General features: G+C 45.3%; 1 protein-coding gene and 1 long non-coding RNA gene across 2 annotated transcripts in view; one reads left to right on the forward strand and one right to left on the reverse strand.

Annotated features, from left to right (window-relative positions):
- LOC311434121 (interferon-induced very large GTPase 1-like) overlaps window positions 1–172 on the forward strand; it is a 67,092-nt gene extending 66,920 nt beyond the window's left edge. The window contains exon 3 of the mRNA XM_084514027.1: window positions 38–172. The gene's annotated coding sequence lies outside the window, so the exon portion shown is untranslated. The remainder of the gene's footprint in view (window positions 1–37) is intronic.
- Window positions 173–4,508: 4,336 nt separating this feature from the next.
- On the reverse strand, window positions 4,509–10,782 carry LOC311434129. The gene is made up of 2 exons (XR_014691280.1): window positions 10,627–10,782; window positions 4,509–5,144 (listed from the first exon to the last, which is right to left on the reverse strand). It is a non-coding gene; the product is annotated as an uncharacterized lncRNA (long non-coding RNA).
- Between the last annotated feature and the right edge of the window lie 8,843 nt (window positions 10,783–19,625).

A 19,625-nucleotide genomic window follows, 5' to 3' on the forward strand; every position in this document is an offset into this window, starting at 1 on the left:
GTGCTTTTAACTCTGTGATTATATGTATATGTCCTAGGTTAAGATGTGCCCCCACTTCCATGAGCCACTGCTACTCATGACCCTGGGCCTGGCAAAGTTCCCCACAGCTCCCAGCCACCCCAACTGCTTTTGCCAAGCACTTCTGTGTTGGGTAAAAGCCCTTTATAACCAATGTAGAGAATTAGACAGCTTTGCAGCTTCCTCAGCAGCTGTCAAGACGGGCAGGTGGCAACTGAACAAAAATGGTCTGGAGAACATGGAAATGTCTCTGCCTGCACCAGTGCAGTGGGAGGGGGTGTTTACTGTGCACTTTTCTTGCAATCCTGCTGCAAACCCAATGACCAGAGTCTCCTGAAGAGCTGTCAAGAGTGGTGATTCATTATAATGCTTTGTAGTCTTTGCTAAGAAACTGAGTTGGACTGGACTGGTTTCTGCGTGCTTCATTTCAAGGTGAGCCACAATTCTCCTAGAATCATAAAATCAGAATGGTTTGGGTTGGAAAGGACTTTGAAGATCATCTAGTTCCAATCCCCCTGCTATGGGCAGGGCCACCTCCCTCTAGTCCAGGTTGCTCAAAGCCCCATCCAGCCTGGCCTTGAACACCTCCAGGGATGGGGCATCCACAGCATCTCTAGGAAACCTGTGCCAGCGCCTCATTGCTGTCATATTAAAGATTTTCTTCCTCATTTCTAATCTAAATCTCCCCTCTTTTAGTTTAAAGCCATTACCCCTTGTCCTATTGTTACACGTCCTGATAAAGAGTCCCACCACAGCTTTCCTGTATAATCCTAGAATCATGAAGGTTGGAAAAGCCCTCCAAGATCATCTGGTCCAATCATCACCCGATCACCAATGTCACCCACCAAACCATGTCCCCAAGCACCACGTCCAACCTCTCCTTGAACACCCCCAGGGATGGTGATACCACTGCCTCCCTGGGAAACCCATCCCAATGCCTGGCTGCTCTTTCTGAGCAGAAATGTCTCCTCATTTCCAGCCTGAACCTCCCCTGGCACAACCTGGGCCCATTCCCTTCTTATCAATGGGTGTCACATTTGCAAGTCTCCAGTCATCTGCAACATCTCCAGTTGACTAGGCCTGCTGATACATGATGGAAATTGGCTCAGCAATCACATCTGCTAGTTCCCTCAGCACCCTCAGGTGGATCCCATCTGGCCCCATGGACTTGTGACAGTCCAGGTGGAGCAGTAGGTCTCTTACTGTTTCCAACTGAACTGTGGGGGGGTTATTCTGCTCCCCATCCCAGACTTCCAGGTCGGGAGCCTGAGACCCTGAGGCTGAGACCTGAGGATAACTGGTCTGACTGCTGAAGACAGATGTAAAGAAGGCATTGAGAATCTCAGCCTTTTCCTTATCCTCCGTAGTCATGTTCCAGTAAAAGATGGAGATTCTCCTTGGGCCTGCTCTTATATATATCAATATATATATTTATATTTAAATTATATATTAAACATTATATACATACATATTTATCATATATATCATTATATAATATCATGTTATAATTATATTATAATAATATAATAATGTAATGTAATGTAATGTAAAGTAATATAATATAATATAATATAATATAATATAATATAATTTTATATAATATAATTTTATATAATATAATTTTATATATATGTAGTATATAATATTATATGTATTTCTCTGCCAGGCAGAGAAATGGGTCAGTAAGAGCTTCCTGCAGTTGCACAAGGACAAGCACAGGGTCCTGGCCCTGGGGTGGAGCAAGCCCAGCACCACCACCTGCTGGGGGCAGCCGGCTGGAAGCAGCCTGGCAGAGAAGGGCCTGGGGTCCTGGTGGGCACCGAGCTGAACAGGAGGCAGCAAAGGGCCCTGGCCACAAAGAGGGCTGCTGCTCTGTTGGGCTGCACTGGGCAAAGTGCTGCCAGCAGGGCAAGGGAGGGGATCCTGCCTCAGCACTGGTGAGGCCCCATCTGCAGTACTGGGACCAGGTCTGGGCTCCCCAGGATAAGAGAGACCTGGACGTACTGGAAAGAGGCCATGAAGACACTGCATTCCTAATTCATCTAACCGTCCAGCCATCAAATTAATCTCTCTCCAAGACTGTTCTGTCCAAGGCCATTTCCAAAACCATCAACAATAGTCTCAGAGTTTGTGCAGGATGGGAAAAGCCCCCGTGCTGAAGCAGGCCAAGAGCAGCTGCTCCTGGCAGGAGGACCAGGGGTGAACAGGTACTCACAAGCCCCCCCGGTCCTAATTCATCTAATAGTTCAGTACATCTCGCACACCAGAGTAAATCATTAAACAATCATTTTATAAGCCCCCCGGGATAATAAGCTGATAAAAAATACAACCAGTATGCATTTGTCAAGACCAAATGCTATCTTGCCAATCTAATTCCCTTCCCTGATGGGTTAATTGGCCTCGAGGATGGGGAGACCAGGCAGAGCCTCATTATGACCAACTCTCAGGGCAGGATGAGGCCTTGGTGATGCAGCTTGGGAAAGGGTGTTATAAATGGCTCAGGATTCAAATTAGGATTAAATAAAAAAATAGGATTTATTGAAAGAATATAAAGGAATAGAGGTAAGCAAACAGCGCTGGGTGCACCGGGAGTCTCCGCTCCACCAGGACGCACACCAATTACATCAAGTAACTGATTTTTATGCTCCTAGACTAATACATATTCATTACTACTTCTAAAAAAAATAGATTATTAAAATTAGCTTCCGGGGTGCAGTCCCTCCTACTGGAGCATGCGCAGTCTCCTCTGGGGTCTCTTCTGGGGGTCTCTAGGGGTCTTCCATGCTGAAGGCTCGCAGTCTTCCTCTTCCCCTTTGTACTTACTGGGCACCATACCAAGTTTACGGAACACCTTCTTCAAAACACCTTCTTCAAATCTTGTCTCCCAGCCGCCTTTCAGCTTCTTTCTCAGCCCCCCCCTAACCAGATACCAAAGATCCACATAGTATCCCATAACAGTCACTAGTTGTTATCAGTTGTTCTGAAACTCCCAGACACACGGGTAGTTAAAACATTCTTCCCCAGCCATTCACAGACACATCTATAGCAGTGTTAGAAATAGAAGTCCAGAATAACAAAAGCAAACAGGTTCATAAATTTAAGAAGTGATAAATTGGCTAGAATGAGGAATGAGGGGGAGACTGGGACACACTGCAGCTGTGGTTCAAGCATTGAATTGCCAGTGCAGGGCCCAGAGGCAGACAGGATTCAAACATTTCAAACAGAATTGTTCTTTATGGACACGAATTGTTAAAACATTCCTCACAATCCCTTATCTTCTTTTCAATATCCCCAATTCGTGTCTCTTCTGTTATTAACAATTGGATTTCATCAGTTTGTTCTTGGAGGGTCCAATTCTTAAGCATCATAATTGACATATTCCCTTCTTTTTTTAATGAAGTTATTACCAATGTACTATTTATCACCCGGCGTATTAATAGTGTAAGACAAGGTATCATACAAGGTACAAATAATAACGTCATTATACCACATAATAATAAAAATAACACCCTTTTAACCCATGGTCCACCAGGCAGCCATGAAAATAAATCCCATTCCATATCCTTCCAGGTTTGTGTTGGGACGTGGGCTAATTTTCTAATTTCCTTGGTTATCTTTTTAACTACTTTCCCATTATCGTCAATTTGTAAACAACAATTAGAATAATTTAGTTTACCACACACACCCCCTTCTTCTGCTAGTAAATAGTCCAAGACCATTCTATGTTGGAAAATAGCATTCCTCATCTGGGTAGATTGGTCAGCTAGGAGATCCAGAGCTGTTGCTGTTTGATTAGTTATTATTTCGAGAGCTGCTTGTAACCTAATTATGCGATTCAAATTATAAATAGGTTCTCGAGCTCCAGATATTACTTCATTCGGATTCCATGTAGCTGGTCCATAATACTGTATGATTCTTTCAGGGGGCCATTCATTTTCTCTCCATTTTTGAGCACTACCTCCAGCTAAAGAGGTATCAATATATCGTTTCTCCCTATTGAGATCATCATATAATTTTACTCCTAAGTGATTCCCTTGTATTTGAGATAATAAAAAGAATAAAGGTCTTATGTATCCCACGTAGCATATTCCTGACCAATCTTTTGGTAACCTTTTATAGGCCCGTTTGCCACATATCCAATAATGTCCTTTTAAAGCCCACGTCCCATTTGGAAAAGGACCATCCCAGTTTTTTTTATTCCTTGGGGCATGAAAATACAAGGTGTTCTCATTACCAAGTGGCCCCGTTACAATGTTTGCTTCCTTAATACTCGTATATATACACTTCCAAGCCCCTACACTAGATTCCCACCCACAATTACAGCTAATTTCTCCTTCACGACTTGTCATATTATTGGCTGACCAGAAATGTTTAAAAAACACTTGCGTCCCGTTCTCATTTTGCCACCTCCAGTGATAGATTTTTACCACATGCTGTTCCCTAGTGGTGTTATCACACTGACAACTCAAGATTTGAACATCGAATTGTCCTTTTGATTGTGCTCTTGCCATGGCTTTACACCCAGGTCCAAAGAATTCCTTAGATGAGCATTTCAGCCAAGTCCCATTTTTCAGCTGGACATGTGTAGCATTCCATTTTCCTTTACTTGCTGTACAGTTTATAGGTCTACATTCAGGATCAGTACATTCATATCCAGGGGACAGAGTCCATTTACAAATGCTTTCTCCCACCTTTACTGTCCCTGTTCTGTTTAAACAATATATACCTTTTTCTGATGAATACAATTGCCACGGACCTTCTTCCTCTTTCCAGAATTGTGTTCCATTATGAACTTCACTTAAATTACTAACCCACCATTTAGGTTCAACTGGGCCAGCTACCCAAGGCCAACTTTCAGCTCCTCTTGGTCCCCCACAAACCCAGCAATTGCTAAGATTAAAAGTCTTAGCCACTTCCTCCCCCAGAATAAAAAAGTTATTCCCATGGCTCAATTGCCCTTGTAAGAATAGTACCAGGAAGTATAGCATCCTTCTCATCCTTCTACGTCGTCCGGGGTATGTAGGGGTGTGAGAAATGTCCTCAATCAAGGGGTTGGATCCACTTCCAGAATCTACTTAAACTGGTGTCACTGTTCAGCCTTCGAGGGTGGTTCAGCTCCTGGAAAACTAATTACAATAGGTTAAAAAAAAACTCTTACTACATACATACATTTTTCGTCTGCTCGCTTGTTTCTTTTTCTGGGACAGCTTGATTTCAGTGCAGGAGAAGTCCGGTCGAGGCCCTCACACTCGGCAGTCAATACCCGTAGGGGTTGCCTCCCTCGGTAGACTATACACACTATACACACCGCAGTGGAGAGTCCTGCCCCGGTCTTGCCTTCTCCCCTTTCTTCATTGCAGGCTTGTCCCTTTCTTCTGGTATTTCATGCAGAGCAGGCCCTATTTCCGGAACATTAGTTCCCCAGGAGTGGACTCAACCTTCCAGGTTTTGGGTATTTATTGGTCCTTTCACTCTGGATGCATGGGTCCAACCCCTTTCTGCTGTTCTCACAGCTGTTTCAGTGGTAAGTAAAACAAGATACGGTCCCTCCCACCAGGGTTGTAAGGATTCTTCTTTCCAAGTTTTTATTAAGACCTTATCCCCTGGTTGTATTTGATGGATGGTAAACCCTAAAGGTGGTGTCTGAGCCAGTATTCCAATTTCTCTTAGTTCTTGCAACCTCTTCCCAATAGTAATTATATATTTCTGGATACTTCGATCCTCAACTACATTATCCCCCAGGGGCATTCCCTGTGAGTAAGGCATACCGTATAACATTTCATATGGTGATAATCCAGTCTCACTGTGTGACTTAGTTCTTATGTTTAAAAGTGCCAATGGTAAACATCGAGTCCAGGGCAATTGTGTCTCAATCATCAATTTAGCCAATTGCTGTTTTATTGTTTGATTCATTCTCTCTACTTTCCCTGAGCTTTGTGGGTGCCATGGAGTATGATATTCCCACTGAATACCTAATGATTGACATAATAATTTTATTATTTTAGAAGTAAAGTGTGTGCCTTGGTCAGAATCAATGTACTGGATTATCCCATATCTAGGTATCAGATGTTCCAATAAAATTTTTGTCACTGTTTGCGCCGTAGCTCGTGCCACAGGATAAGCTTCCACCCATTGTGTTAAATGATCAACAATTACCAATAAATACTTGATTCTCCCTACTTTAGGCAATTCAGTAAAATCAACTTGTACTCTCTCAAAAGGCCGATATGCTGTTTTTCTTCCTCCCGCTGCCGCCTGTCGAAATATTTTCTTATTTATTTTCTGACAAGTTAAACAACCTTGTGTGATTTGCTTTGCTATTTCAAAAATCCCTATACAACCAAATTGTTTAAGTAAGTGATTACTTAATGCTCTTGTACCCCAGTGTGTTTGGGTATGCAAACGTTCCAATATTCGGCTTGCATAAGCTTTTGGTAACATTTCTCATCCATCTGGCAATGTCCATTTTCCTTGTTCCAATTTAGCACCTATTTTCTCCAGTTTTGTTTGTTCTTCAGGAGTAAACTTCTTTTCTTCTTCTTGTTTTTCTTCTTCTTGTCTTACTTCTTCCTGTACTATATTAATTTTAGCAGCCTGAATTCTTAAAGCTGCTTCCTGAGCTTCTTTATCTGCTAGATTATTTCCCCTAGTGTGGTATTCCAATCCTTTCTGATGCCCTCTTACATGTACTACTGCTATTTCTTTAGGTTCCCTTAAAGCTTTTAAAATTTTCCTTATTAATTCTTGATGTATAAGATTCTTCCCTTGAGTATTAATTAAACCTCTTTCCTCCCAAATTTTTCCAAAGGTGTGAACCACTCCATATGCATATTTAGAATCTGTATATATAGTTCCACTTTTTCCCTTTAATAGTTCCAGGGCCCTGTATAGGGCATACAGCTCACAAGCCTGAGCTGACCATGATGGACTCAGGGGGCCTGATTCCACAGATTCCAGGTGTTTATTAATTATGGCATACCCTGTTTTTCTTTTTCCCTCTACTACTCGAGAGGAACCATCTATGAATAGTATCTCTCCCTTTTCTAATTCAGTATCTCTCAAATCGGGTCTCACTTTAGTCTGGGTCTCGATTACCTCCAAACAATTATGTTGTAGTTCCTCTGAGGGTTTTCCAAATAAAAATTGTGCTGGGCTCTGAGCAGAGGTTACCTTCAATTCTAAATCAGGGGAGTCAATTAGTATAGCTTCATACTTTAGGATCCGGCTGTCTGTTAACCATTTCTCCGCTCTCTGTTGTAAGACACTTCTGACATTGTGTGGAGTATACACTTTTAAGGGAGCACTAAAAGTAATCTTTCTCACTTCTTCTATCAATAATGCTGTAGCAACCAAGGCTTGAAGACAAGCAGGCCACCCCCTACTTACTGGATCAAGTAATTTAGAACAATACCCCACGGGTTTTTTAATTCCTGCCCAATCTTGAGTAAGGACTCCATATGCTGTCTGGTTTGATGTGTTCACAAAAAGATAAAAGGGTTTCTCTAGATCTGGGAGACTTAATACAGGTGCTTGTATTAATGCTTTTTTTATTTCTTCAAATTTTTGATCATCTTCTGTGGACCACTTGAATCGATTATCAATTAGTTTTTCATATAAAAATTTAACTTTTTCACTGTAGCCTTCAAGCCACGGTCTACAATATCCTAATAATCCCAATACTTGCCGAATTTCCTTTTTAGTTTGTGGGGGTCTTAAGGAGAGGATCCCAGATACCCTGTCAGGATCCAATTTCTTTTCTCCCCTGCTTAACCAGTGTCCTAAGTATTTTACCTCCTGTTCCACAAATTGTAACTTTGATCGGGACACTTTTAATCCCTTTTCCCCCAGAAAATTTAACAAATTAATAGTGGCTTTTCGGGTTCCTTCTTCAGTCTCTCCAGCTATTAACAAATCATCCACATATTGCAATAACTTTACCTCCCCAGGTAATGTAAAATCTTGTAGAACTTTTTCCAAAGTTTGTCCAAATAGATTCGGTGACTCAGTAAACCCTTGTGGTAGCACAGTCCACCGTAATTGTTGTTTTCGTCCTGTCTCTGGGTCTTCCCACTCGAAAGCAAAGTAATCCCTGGAATTTTCATCTAAAGGACAGGTCCAAAAAGCATCTTTCAGATCTATTACACTATACCAAGTATATTTGGGAGAGACATGACTCAGCAGGGTGTAAGGATTTGCTACCACAGGGAATTTAGTGATTGTTCGCTGATTTACAGCTCTCAGATCCTGTACCAGTCTGTATGACCCATCCGATTTCTTCACAGGGAGGATGGGTGTATTATGAGGTGACATACACGGTTCTAAAGTCCCTTCCTCCAAAAGTCTATCAACTATAGGTTTTAATCCCCTTCGACCCTCCATTGGTATAGGATATTGTTTAATTCGAATAGGACGATGTGGATCCATTATCTGAACATTTATGGGGTCCATTTCCATTTTTCCAATTTCTCCCTCCTTATACCACACTAAAGGGTTAATAACTTCTTCATCTTTTTGGGTTAAAGTGTATAATTTGATTTGCAACTTATCCCCTTGACTCTGAATGCTTAAGTTCAATTTTAAAATCAAATCCCTTCCTAGTAAATTGTACCCCGCTTCAGGAAGCAAAAGTAAATCATTAAGACAAATCTTTTGATCAGTTTCTATTTCCACATCTTTTAAAACAGGAACCTTAAAGGGCTCCCCTCTTGCCCCTATTACAGACATATAACTCTTCCCTTCTTTTATTCCCTCTGGGAGCTTTTGAATAGTGGATCTTTCAGCTCCTGTATCTACTAAAAATAGTACTTCTTCTTTATGGGGACCAATTAATAGTTTTATCAAGGGCTCTGTTGATGTTGAAGTCCCCAGAAGATATAGCCCCTGACACCCCTATTCTTCTTTAAACATTTTCTCTTCTTGTTCCCGCTTACAACAATTCTTCTGTAAATGTCTTCTTTTTTGACAATAGTAACAAGCGGGGATCGCTGAATTCCCTTGAGAAGGCTGGCCTCTAGGGGTTTCTTCTATACTTCTTCTCTTCTCCCTCTCTCCTAACAAGGGCTTTTTCTGACTTTCTTTTACTGCTGCTACAAAGATCTTGGCTTTTGTTTTTTGTTTCTCCTCATCTCTCCTGACATATACTTTTTGCGCTTCTCTAAGTAACTCTTCTAATCCTCTCTCTTGCCAATTTTCTAACTTTTCCAATTTCTTTCTTATGTCCACCCAGGATTTGGCTACGAATTGTGTTCTAAGGAGTGCGGTTCCAATTGCTGTATTCGGATCGATCCCCGAATACATTTGTAAACTTTTCTTTAATCTCTCCAACCATTCTGTTGGAGATTCCTCTTTTCCTTGTTGTTCATTGAATGTTTTATTAATGTTTTTTCCTCGTGGAACCGCTTCTCTGATCCCTTGTATAATCATTGTTCTCAAATCTCTCATGTTTTGTCTTCCCTGGGGTTGCTGGTGATCCCAGTGGGGATCCACATTTGGCCATTTTTGATCTCCTGGGGGTCCAGCTTGATTTTGTCTTTCCCAGATCCTCATTCCAGCTTGCCTAATCATTCCCCTTTCCTCAACAGTAAATAAGATTGCTAAAATGGATTGTATTTCTTTCCAGGTATAAGTGTTAGGACCCAGGAATTGATCTAGTCTTTCGGCTACTCCGAGGGGGTCATTTAACAGAGTCCCCATTTCTTTCCTAAAAGATCTCACCTCTGTGGTGTTTAAAGGGACTGCCACGAACCCAAATCCTCCCTGATTGCCTCCAAGGGGTACTTCTCTTAATGGATATAGAGAGGTTTCTTCAGGTACGGCAGTCTTACTTCTTGTGCATGCAGCCGGAGGCAGGTCTAATTCTGGTGCTGTTTGTGGTGGAGGCAGGGACCATGGCTGCACTGCCGGAGAGATTACCAGAGGGGGAGCCGGGAGAGCCGGGAGTGTGTTATTAGGACCCAGAGGTGGTGGTGGTGGTGGTAAATTATCCAGCGGCTCCCATTCATCATTCTTTCTTTTTTCCTGCTTTTCCTCCCCTCCAGAATCCTCATTTGTTTTTAGTGCTAATATTGAGGCTGGACGTGGAGTCCCAATCCACAATTCTGCATACTCACTTTCTTCCTGACAGAAAGGCTCTTTTGAATTAACGTATATATTCAAAGCCTGACAAATCCAATCATCAAACGATCCAAAAACAGGCCAGAAAACACACGGTCTTAAAGGTTTTTTTGGCCATTCTATCATACAATAATGAACCAATTTTAATTTATTTTTTCCTTTTCTGGGGCCCCTATTGTTCCAATTTCCAATCATTATTCCTAATGGACTTTCTGGTGGTATATCTGGTATTTCGCTCCCTTTCTGGTCCTTGGTCTTTGATTTTATCTGACCCATCCGGGAATTTTACTAGTGGCAATTCCCACAGCCCTTGGTTGCCCCCAGTGAGAGTGTCTTGCAGGGGGTTTAGGACCTATCACCCACCCACGTATCACTCTATTCACCAGCCCAGCCCCCCCCGACAGGAGATTAGAACCGGTGAGAAAACAAAAAGACCTCCACGCTGACTTTAGAAGTCTCAGTTACACTCTCACACACAAACACGGGCAACCGTACCTTTACCCAACCGGACGGTATCTTACGAATCAGTCGTCTTCGTCCAGAGTCCAACCGGACGGTATCCACAAGCGTCTTCATCTGGGATCGAACCAGACGGTATCCAAACGACTGTCGTCTTCATCCGGTTCGATTCCGGACACCGGAACCCAACCGAACGGTATCACAGAATCACAGAATCACAGAATCACAGAATCACAGAATTTTCTAGGTTGGAAGAGACCTCAAGGTCATCGAGTCCAACCTCCAACCTAACGCTAACAGCCCTCCACTAAACCATATCCCTAAGCTCTACATCTAAGCGTCTTTTGAAGACTTCCAGGGATGGTGACTCCACCACTTCCCTGGGCAGCCTGTTCCAATGCCTCACAACCCTTTCTGTAAAGAAGTTCTTTCTAACATCTAACCTAAAACTCCCCTGGCTCAACTTAAGCCCATTCCCCCTCGTCCTGTCACCACGCACGTGGGAGAACAGGCCAACCCCCACCTCTCTACAGCCTCCTTTAAGGTATCTGTAAAGAGCAATAAGGTCACCCCTGAGCCTCCTCTTCTCCAGGCTGAACAAGCCCAGCTCCCTCAGCCGCTCCTCGTAGGACTTGTTCTCCAGGCCCCTCACCAGCTTCGTCGCCCTTCTCTGCACCCGCTCAAGCACCTCGATGTCCTTCTTGTAGCGAGGGGCCCAAAACTGAACACAGTACTCGAGGTGCGGCCTCACCAGAGCTGAGTACAGGGGGACGATCACCTCCCTAGCCCTGCTGGTCACGCTGTTCCTAATACAAGCCAGGATGCCGTTGGCCTTCTTGGCCACCTGAGCACACTGCTGGCTCATATTCAGCCGACTGTCCACCATCACTCCCAGGTCCTTCTCTGCCTGGCAGCTTTCCAACCATTCCTCTCCCAGCCTGTAGCTCTGCTTGGGGTTATTGCGCCCCAGGTGCAGGACCCGGCACTTGGCCTTGTTAAACTTCATGCAGTTGACCTCAGCCCATCGGTCCAGCCTATCCAGATCCTCCTGCAGAGCTTTCCTACCCTCAAGCAGATCGACACACGCACCTAACTTGGTGTCATCTGCGAACTTACTGAGGGTGCACTCGATGCCCTCGTCCAGATCATCGATGAAGATATTAAAGAGGACCGGCCCCAGCACCGAGCCCTGGGGGACGCCACTAGTGACTGGCCTCCAACTGGACTTGGCTCCATTCACCACGACTCTTTGGGCCCGGCTATCCAGCCAGTTTCTAACCCAACGAAGCGTGCGCCAGTCCAAGCCAAGAGCAGCCAGTTTCTTGAGGAGAATGCTGTGGGAGACGGTGTCAAAAGCCTTGCTGAAGTCAAGGTAGACCACATCCACAGCCTTTCCCTCATCCACCCAGCGCGTCACTCTGTCATAGAAGGAGATCAGGTTCGTCAGGCATGACCTGCCTTTCATAAAGCCATGCTGACTGGGCCTGATCGCCTGCTTCCCCTGCAAGTGCTGCATGATGACTCTCAGGAGGATCTGCTCCATGAGCTTTCCTGGCACTGAGGTCAAACTGACAGGCCTGTAGTTTCCTGGGTCTGCCCTCCGGCCCTTCTTATAGATGGGCGTCACGTTTGCTAGCCGCCAGTCGATTGGGACCTCCCCCGATAGCCAGGACTGTTGATAAATGATGGACAGTGGCTTGGCCAGCTCCTCTGCCAGTTCCCTCAGTACCCTTGGGTGGATCCCATCTGGCCCCATCGACTTGTGCACATCTAAGTGCCGTAGTAGGTCACCAACCAGTTCTTCATGGATAATGAGGGCCACATCCTGCTCCCCATCCCCTTCCACCAGCTCAGGGTACTGGGTATCCAGAGAACATCCGGTATTGCCGCTAAAGACTGAGGCAAAGAAGGCATTGAGCACCTCCGCCTTTTCCTCATCTCTTGTAACTAAGTTTCCCCCCGCATCCAGTAAAGGATGGAGATTCTCCTTAGTCCTCCTTCTTGTGTTGATGTATTTATAGAAACGTTTTTTGTTATCTTTAACGGCAGTAGCCAGATTGAGCTCCAGATGAGCTTTGGCCTTCCTAATTTTGTCCCTGCACAGCCTCGCTACTTCTTTAAAGTCCTCCTTAGTGGCCTGCCCACTTTTCCAAAGCTTATAAACCCTCTTTTTCCTCCTAAGATCAAGCCACAATTCTCTGTTGAGCCAGGCCGGTCTTCTTCCCCGCCAGCTCGTCTTTGGGCACGTGGGAACAGACCGTTCCTGCGCCATTAAGACTTCCCTCTTGAAGAGCGCCCAGCCTTCCTGGACCCCTCTGCCCTTCAGAACCGCCTCCCAAGGGACTCCACCAACCAATGTCCTGAGCAGCTCAAAGTCAGCCCTCCGAAAGTCCAATACAGCGGTTTTACTGGTCCCCTTCCTGACCTCGCCAAGAATAGTGAACTCCACCATTGCGTGGTCACTCTGCCCTAGACAGCTCCCGACGATCACGTCCTCCACCAGTCCTTCTCTGTTTGTGAAGAGAAGGTCTAGCGGGGCACCTCCCCTGGTAGGCTCACTAACCAGCTGTGCCAGGAAGCTATCTTCCACGCTCTCCAGAAACCTCCTAGACTGCTTTCTCAGGGCTGTGTTGTGCTTCCAGGATATGTCAGGGAAGTTGAAGTCCCCCACGAGTACAAGAGCTGATGATTTTGCAACCTCTGTCAGCTGCCTGTAGAATTCCTCATCCGTCTCCTCATCCTGGTTCGGCGGTCTATAGCAGACCCCGACCAGGACACTAGCCTTGTTGTCCCTGCCGATCCTAACCCAAAGGGACTCGACCTTGTCATTCCCAACCTCGAGTTCTACAGCCTCGAAAGACTCTCTAATATAGAGAGCCACACCACCACCCCTTCTATGCTGCCTGTCCCTTCTATAGAGCTTATAGCCAGGCATTGCAGCACTCCAGTCATGAGACTGGTCCCACCACGTCTCCGTGATGGCAACCAAGTCGTAGCCTGCCTGCCGCACGATGGCTTCCAGCTCCTCCTGTTTGTTACCCATGCTGCGTGCATTGGTGTAGATGCACTTCAGCTGGGCCATTGCCTTATCCTCCGGCCTTGCCATTGTTCCCCCTGGCACAGCCCCAACAATCCTAGCCTCAGCCCCATCCCCCTTCCTACCTAGTTTAAAGCCCTCTCAATGAGCCCTGCCAGTTCCTGGCCCAGGATCCTTTTTCCCCTAAAAGATAGGGACCCGTCTGCGGCCATCAGGCCAGGTGCTGAGTAAAGTGCCCCATGATCAAAAAACCCAAGATTTCTGCGTTGGCACCAGCCCCGGAGCCACGTGTTTAACAGGTGGGCTTTCCGTGTCCTCTCTGAACTCCTCCCTGCCACCATAGGGATGGACGAAAACACCACCTGCACTCCCGCTCCATCCACTAACCGACCCAGCCCCCTAAAGTCCCTTTTGATAGCCTTGAGGCTTCTCTCTTCGATGTTATCACTGCCCGCCTGGACTATCAAAAGGGGGTAATAGTCAGAGGGGCGTACCAGGTTAGGAAGCTTACAAACAGGGTTGTTTGGAAGTATCCAAACAACCCTGTCGTCTTCGTCCGGATCTTCGCGTGCAGAATTACGGGCAAAAAACAGCTGGCAAGGGAGCTCAAAAAAAATCAAATTCTTTGTTTACCTTTATTCAGGTTCAGGATGGCATTAGTCCTGATCTGACTCAAACAGGAGCCACCAAATGGTGGGGCGCCTCTCCTAGATTAAATCAGAATTCAGGAACTATAGCCATCCCGGACGAGCCCCCAAATTGTTATAAATGGCTCAGGATTCAAATTAGGATTAAATAAAAAAATAGGATTTATTGAAAGAATATAAAGGAATAGAGGTAAGCAAACAGCGCTGGGTGCACCGGGAGTCTCCGCTCCACCAGGACGCACACCAGTTACATCAAGCAGCTGATTTTTATGCTCCTAGACTAATACATATTCATTACTACTTCTAAAAAAAAATAGATTATTAAAATTAGCTTCCGGGGTGCAGTCCCTCCTACTGGAGCATGCGCAGTCTCCTCTGGGGTCTCTTCTGGGGGTCTCTAGGGGTCTTTCATGCTGAAGGCTCATAGTCTTCCTCTCCACCTTTGTACTTACTGGGCACCATACCAAGTTTACGGAACATCTTCTTCAAGTCTTGTCTCCCAGCCGCCCTTCAGCTTCTTTCTCCTTCCTCTTTATCTCTTGGCCCCCCCTAACCAGATACCAAAGATCCACATACTATCCCATAACAGTCACTAGTTGTTATCAGTTGTTCTGAAACTCCCAGACACACGAGTAATTAAAACATTCTTCCCCAGCCATTCACAGACACATCTATAGCAGTGTTAGAAATAGAAGTCCGGAATAACAAAAGGAAACAGGTTCATAAATTTAAGAAGTGATAAATTGACTAGAATGAGGGGGAGACTGGGACACACTGCATCTGTGGTTCAAGAATTAAATTGCCAGTGCAGGGCCCAGAGGCAGACAGGATTCAAACAGAATTGTTCTTTATGGACACAAATTGTTAAAACATTCCTCACAAAGGGATCCCAGTCGCTTGGCTTCCCTGCCGTCTAATTCCACACAATTGGCTCCAGTGTCCCAGCATCGGAGCAGCCAGGTGACAAGCTGCTCACCTATACAGCGACCAAAATCTTTTCGCACATCTCGTAACTCACGCTCGTTTAGGCTTCGGGTAGTTACTGTTGATTTTTCGGCATCCTCATCTTCCTCCTCTTGAACCCTTGATGGCCCAGCGTCGTCGTCGTCTCCGTCGTCTCTATACCTAGATTTGGCAGAAGATTCTCTGCGTTCTAAACGACCTGAATCTCTATACCATTTTTTCACCTTCTCTACAGGGGCAGCTTGCACTGCTACTGCTCGTTTCTCTGACCTTGTTACAGGGTCTGCCACAGAGGTTGGAATACCCTCTGCAGGGTCAACTTGCACTGCTACAGCTCGTTTCTCTGACCCAGCTACAGGAGCTGGAGCGGCTGCAGGAGCTGGAGCAGCTGCAGGAACCGGAGCTGGAGCAGCTGCAGGAGCTGGAACTGGTGCAGCTGCAGGAGCTTGAACTGGAGCAGCTGCAGGAACCGGAGCTGGAGCGGCTGCAGGAGCTGGAGCTGGAGCGGCTGCAGGAACCGGAGCTGGAGCGGCTGCAGGAGCTGGAGCTGGAGCAGCTGCAGGAGCTGGGACTGGAGCAGCTGCAGGAACCAGAGCTGGAGTGGCTGCAGGAACCGGAGCTGGAGCGGCTGCAGGAGCTGGAACTGGAGCAGCTGCAGGAGCTGGGACTGGAGCAGCTGCAGGAACCAGAGCTGGAGTGGCTGCAGGAACCGGAGCTGGAGCGGCTGCAGGAGCTGGGACTGGAGCGGCTTCAGGAGCTGGGACTGGAGCGGCTGCAGGAACTGGGACTGGAGCGGCTGCAGGAGCTGGGACTGGAGCGGCTGCAGGAACTGTGACTGGAGTGGCTGCAGGAGTTGGGACTGGAGCAGCTTCAGGAGCTGGGACTGGAGCGGCTTCAGGAACTGGGACTGGAGCGGCTGCAGGAACTGGGACTGGAGCGGCTGCAGGAACTGGGACTGGAGCGGCTTCAGAAACTGGAACTGGAGTGGCTGCAGGAGCTGGGATTGGAGCATCTGCAGAAGCTGGGACTGGAGCGGCTGCAGAGTCCACCGTAGGGGTCACAGTGACCGTTGGATCTGTCAAGGGACTTGGAGTGGCCGCAGGGTCTGTCACTAAGTTGATAGCAGTATCAATGGCAGCTCGATAGGCATGAGCCAGGCCCCAGCATGTTACAATGATTTGTGTTACTTTGGAACTTCCCGAATCGCGACACCTTTTTTTCAAGCATTCTGCCAGTTTTTGAGGATTTTGCACTTGTTCAGGGGTGAATTTCCAAAACACGGGGGGTGCCAACTGGTCTAGATGCCTGCCCATATCCTCCCATACTCCCTGCCACCCACAACTATACTGCCTCCGGGCAGATCTCCGGATGAGCTTCCTAAGTAGTTGTTTAACTTTAAGCAGAATCTGAAGCGCATTCAAGAGGCAGAACAACAGGACTATGCTGGTCTGAGTATCCCAAGGATATTCAATATCTTGGAGAGTTATTGTAATAAACTCGGAGGATAAGAGGGTGGTGAAGGAGGAAGGGAGAGTGATCAAGGAGGATACAGGGGTGGTGAAGGAGAAAGGGAGAGTGATCAAGTAAGAAAAATTATCTTCCCCTTTCCCCTCCACAGATTGACTCCCTAATGAAAAAAGGCAACAGATATAATTGCTAATAGTTTCCAAAATACAGTTTCCAAAGTATAGAATCGAAGATGTTACTGAGTACAAATACCAGGTTAGAGTCATGGCCAGATATTTCATCATCTCATAAGCCACTGATACAACACACAGTACCATAACGGTCTGAAACCAGGGCCCGGAGAGGATAAACAACATGACAGAGAGCACATACGGAAAATAACATGCTATAATACTCAATTTGGAAAACAGGCGCAGCACAGTTGAGATTAAAGCAATCAGCATTATGACAAGTGACTATTAAGCAGGTCTAATACTTATAGCAATTTTAGTTTAACACACTCTGGTCAGATCTGCCGTTATCTCAACCTTTCGGGCCCCACGTTGGGCGCCAAAAAGACTGTCGTGGTTTAACCCGGCTGGCAGCTAAACACCACGCAGCCGTTCGCTCACCCTCCCCCCTCCCTCTCTGGGACGGGGGAGAGAAATGGAAAGTGAAGCCCGTGAGTTGAGATAAAGACAGTTTAATAAGACGGGAAAATAATAATAATAATAATAATAATAATAATAATAATAATAATAATAATAATAATAATAATACAATGATGATAATAGTACTACTACTAATAATATGTACAAACAAGTGATGCACAATGCAATTGCTCACCACCCGCTGACCGATGCCCAGCTTAACCCCAAGCAGTCCGGCCCCCTCCCCCCGGCTAGCCACCCCTATATATTGTTTAGCATGACGTCAGATGGTATGGAATACCCCTTTGGCTAGTTCGGGTCACCTGTCCTGGGTCTGTCCCCTCCCAGCTCTTACTGCACCCCCAGCCTGCCTGTTGGCAGGACAGAGCAAAAGTCTGAGGTGTCCTTGGCTTGGTATAAGCACTGCTCTGCAACAATTAAAACATCGGGGTGTTATCAGCACTCTTCTCATCCTAAGCCAAAACACAGCATTCCACCAGCTACTAGGAAGAAAATTAATTCTGTTCTAACTGAAACCAGGACACCATGGCATCTAACCATGTATTGTCACAGTATAGCACAATCACTGGAACATCTCAAAACAGAAAGGACCCAAATCGCTCTACTTTAGTTCTACATGGAAACAAAATATTTTCAAAAGATGAATGGAGTTGGAACAGTTCTCTAAGAATGGCTGAACTTTAAGCCACGTCTGGCCAGACAATACAAATTGGTTGCCGAATAACTAATGGATCCACTTATAATTGGCCGACTGAAATTCCAAAATAACTGAACCAAATTTTGATTGCTGGTACTTTCACCAAACCTATAATTGTGTACTGTCTTTGGGGTTACAGAGGCACAGAATTACTATTTGAATTCATGGTTGATACAGAAACATCATTGACTACAAAGGGTAAGAAGCCTCTGCCTCCGCAGATACTTGAAAACGAACAAACTCAGCCTCCCATTGGTCTAACTCCTTCCATCTTCAACACAGGTCCTTACGTAATTAAAAATGCGGGGCAACAACAAATTCTCTTTAACCCTAGTTGGTCCCTAAAATGGGTAGAGCTAGCGCTGCACATTAATATTTCTGAAATCAACTCAAAATGTACCACCTTTCTGAGAACTGTCTACACTGGCTGGTTAGCATGGTTACATGGGCGTTCTCTGAAACAATCTCAGTGCGTGCCATGGGATGCAACTGGGTTATTGGGAAAAGGATTAGGTATATTAAATAGCATTGATGCTGAGGTCCTAATGAACAGAATAACTGCTACTACAGATGACCTAAGGAAACTGGAACCACCAATAAAATCATCCTTATTGGCTTTAGGAGCAAATCAATGGCTTCTATCAGATGTTTTGCCCCATTGGGAACAAATTGAGGAAAATTATCATCAATTAATTGTAAATGCCCTTGGAAAAACCCAAGGCAATACCTCCCTTGCCTTGAGCTGCATCCAAGCTCAGTTATGGATACAATCTGTAGCAGCAGCTATTAGTAGAGAGGGAGAAGGAAAAACTTTGCCCACTGAAATTCGAAAATTGATTTGGGATAATGCTTCAGAATTTGAAAAAGAGTTTCAAGCATGGTGGCAATTAGTCAACTTTACCCATTATGCCTTTATACTTACCATAAGTAATGCCACCGTATACAATGTATATCCGATCATTGCATTAGGACTCAATCATAATGGAACCATGCTCCTTAGGATAAAGCATAAAGTATGGGCCCATCAAAAGGGAGGAAAGTGGCAAACAATTGATGTAAATGCATGTATTGTGCGTGAGCAAAAAGGTTTCATCTGTGCCCAAGACATTTGTCTTGACACTGAGCAAAATATTTGCCACTTTGAGATACATCCTAATGAAACCCTTGAAACTGTACTTGTATATATTGGGAAAGGTTGTGTTTGCATGAGAACTCATTGTGATTCTATAGTCATAGATAATATAATGGTAGATACCAGTAATCACTCTAATGTTTGTGTTTGCAATTTTACCAAAATTCTAGGATGTGATTTTAAATACTCAGCTCCTGCACCTTCTTATCAACTTATTGCATCTAATTATCACAGAATTTCTCAGAATGTCTAGGTTGGAAGAGACCTCAAGATCATCGAGTCCAACCTCTGACCTAACACTAACAGTCCCCACTAAACCATATCCCTACGCTCTACATCTAAACGTCTTTTAAAGACTTCCAGTGATGGTGACTCCACCACTTCTCTAGGCAGCCTGTTCCAATGTCTAACAACCCTTTCGGTAAAGAAGTTCTTCCTAAGA

The sequence above is a fragment of the Aythya ferina genome, assembly GCF_964211825.1.
Source record: "Aythya ferina genome assembly, chromosome: 3".
NCBI lineage: Eukaryota > Metazoa > Chordata > Aves > Anseriformes > Anatidae > Aythya > Aythya ferina.